Raw genomic sequence first — 3,290 nt, forward strand, 5'->3', positions numbered from 1 at the left:
TCACTATGCACTAATAGGTTATGATCTGCAGTTTGAAAACCATTGAGCTAGAGAGCAATAAAGGTGATAGAAGGTGCACAAACTTTAGATTCACACAGTGGTGGGGCATAATCTGGGGCTGCTGTTATGTTAACTGATTGGGCTAAAGCAAGTGACCTCTTCTTTGAACTTGAGTTTCTCCTCCACAAAATGAGAAAAATAATACCTACTTCAAAAGGTTATTGAGAATAGCAAAGAGTGAACATGGGCACCTACCCTAGCACCTAGCATCTCCTAGAAGTATGATGATAGCAGGGTAATGAGGCATTTAAGAATGGAGACTGCTGGGCCTGGCACCAGCTAGCTAGCTGTGTGAGCTTAGGTAGGAAATGTCTCTAAACTTCTAAGTTCTATAATCTCTCTAAGGTATAGTTTACTCACTTACAAAAATTTGGAGGAATAATAATACCTACCTCATATGCTTGTTTGAGAATTAAGTGTGATAATACACAAAGGCCTTAGCACAATGCTTGGTGCTTAGTAAGTGCTCAATAAATTATTGGCTATATTAGCTGTCCAACAAATTTATGTACTGTCCAACCACTAGGGTAGTCTGGAGTTTTCTCGACTAGGTTACAATATCTATTTTGATGAAACAAACTCAGGTGTGTGTGTGTGTGTGTGTGTGTGTGTGTGTGTATAATCAAAATTGCTGTTACTTTGCTCATAAGTAGCTTATAGAGGCCAAATCAAACTTGGCTGTACCAAGGAAATCATTTTTGTAAGGGAAGGTTAGATCCAAATTGGATTCCCTCTCCTTGTTCTTTGAAAGCATTTCCATAAAATCCAATCTTTGGCCTGACATTAAAGGCCTATTTTCAGTGAGTAGACTTTATCAAAAAAAATGAACAAAGGAAAAGAAAAAAACATGACTCGACACACCAAGTAGTGGGGAGTGAATTTAATTTTTTCTTTTTTTTTTTTAGTTCAGCTAAAGAACTCTCTGGCATGGTCTCCTGTCTTAAATCTTCCTTCTCTCCAATTGTTTGAGGCAGCCTTCAAGATGGCCACTAATGATCAAAGCCTCATGGTCTTCACATTCTATGTAATCCCGTCCTCCTGTTGAGTGTGGGCTGTAATTCGTGACTCACTTCTAAGAGAATAAGGTGGAAATCACAATGTGTGATTCAAAAGTAGGTCACAAAAGGCAATGTGGCACCATCTCTCTCTTTTGTATCCTTTGGTCTGGGAGAAGCCAGTTACCATCTTGTGAGTAGACCTATGAAGAGATTCATGTGATGAAGAAGTAAAGCCTTTTGTCAATATCCATATAAGTGAGATTGAAACCTGATCCTCAGACCCTTCAAATGACTACAGCCACAGCCAATAGTTTGACTGTGACCTCACCAGAGACCCTGAGCCAGAATGACCCAGCTAAGCTGCTCTTGGATTCACGACTCTCAGAAACTGTGAGATGATAAGGGTAGTTTTAATTGCTAAGTTTTGTGGATGACTTGGTATGTAGGACTAGATAGTGAATACAGCACCCTTGATTCTTCCTACAGCATCTCAAAGTCAGGCTGGTTAGTTCATCATTTCATGATTGTTTATGAACTCTTCGCTATGTGTTGGGTAGTATAACTACCTTCAGATCCTAACTTTGAGGAGCTTACAGTCTAGTGGTGGGAATAACAGTGAAAATGCTAGGTACCTGTTAAATGCCACCATGTGGTTTTGATAGTGGGATCTGGGGACTCAGAGAAGGGAATGAGAACTTCCAGCCCTGCCAGAGGAAAGGGGGACATAGGGAGGAGACGGCACTTGACTTGAGCCTTCATACCAAGGTGTGATGGCTTTGTCAGGTATCAACTTGGCGAGGCTGAACTACATTCCCCAGAATTCCCATTCTTTTATGTTTCTATTTAGGGTAAAGCACGAGGGAGATTCTCCCTACTGGCAGAAGGGAAACAGCAGCCATTTTGTAATGTACACAAGTCACTGCTGATCTGCTAACTTAACCTTATTGGTGTGATGCAGTGGCTGGGTCTGTGAATGCTGCACCTTCCCCTGCATCTGCGTTTCTTACTTCTGGGCCAGCCATGTATGTGTATCTTGTGATAAAGAGCTTTTGGCTTCTGAGGAATGCTCTCCTCACCAAGGTAAGGGGCAAGACTACACAGGGTTTTGATCTTGTGCTTGAGGTGCCAGCCTTCCTGACTGCCTGTCCCATGCACTTTAAGCTCCAGCCTCAGATGACAGCCTTATAGAGACTGCTTCACTAACCCCCACAGTGGTGTAAGCCAGTTCCCTGTGACATACACAAGGTACAAGGTAAACAGGTGAAGAGAGAAAGAGCACTCAAGGCAGAAAAAGTAGCATGAACAAAATAATAGAAGGGAAAGTGTAGGACTAATACAATCCTTCACCGCTGGCACACCATTGGTACTTGATGAATCAGAATAAATGTTGGTCCCAGCATGGACCAACCAGAGTGAACAGTGGCACCAGCACTCCTCAGTCAGAATGAATGTTGGCTGTAGTGCCAAAGCAGGGCCTTCAAGGGTCCTTGCTGTTTGCCTTTAATTACTAAGTTCAAGTTTCAAATTATGAAAACTATCTGAGGAGATGTCTGAGTGGATCTTATGGTGGTTAAGAACATTTGGGGGTCCATCAAAAATGTGACTATTTTCTAACTCAGTGTTTTTTATTTTTTATTTATTTATTTATTTATTTATTTATTTATTTATTTATTTATTTATTTTAATATCTTTATTTATTTCTAGGAGNTCAGCACAGAGCCCGACGCGGGGCTCGAACCCACGAACCGCGAGATCATGACCTAAGCGAAAGTCGGACGCTTAACCGACTAAGCCACCCAGGCGCCCCCAGTGTTTTTTATTTTAACAACTTGGGCTTTTTCCCCTTGGTGTCCCAGTGTGTCATGGCTGCAAACAATAGGCTCCTTGGGAGTGTATGCAGCCTGGTGATTGAATGAGTTGCCCTAAGGGACCTTGGAGACAGCCTTTTTCAGGTGACATTGATGTCTGACCTCATGCTATCCCCAGTCTAGACTCCAGACAGGTAGGTGGGATACCTTTAGAAAGCCCCAGGGTGCCAGAGTCCACTTTAGCCAAGTCATCATGTACATCTGTACCCACCTGCAGAACAAGGAGCATGTGATTGAGGCACTATGCAGGGCCAAGTTCAAGTTCCCTGGCCGCCAGAGGAGCTACATTTCCAAGAAGTGGGGTTTACGAAGTTGAATGTGGATGAATTGGAAGAGGTGGCTGAAAAGGAGCTTCTCCCCGATG

At 42.7% G+C, this 3,290-nt stretch overlaps 1 pseudogene; it reads left to right on the forward strand.

Annotated features, from left to right (window-relative positions):
• Positions 1-2,880: 2,880 nt before the first annotated feature.
• LOC144240370 (small nucleolar RNA SNORA70) lies at positions 2,881-3,002 on the forward strand (annotated as a pseudogene).
• Positions 3,003-3,290: the final 288 nt, after the last annotated feature.

The sequence above is a fragment of the Crocuta crocuta genome, unplaced genomic scaffold (assembly GCF_008692635.1).
Source record: "Crocuta crocuta isolate KB4526 unplaced genomic scaffold, BGI_CrCroc_1.0 scaffold425, whole genome shotgun sequence".
NCBI lineage: Eukaryota > Metazoa > Chordata > Mammalia > Carnivora > Hyaenidae > Crocuta > Crocuta crocuta.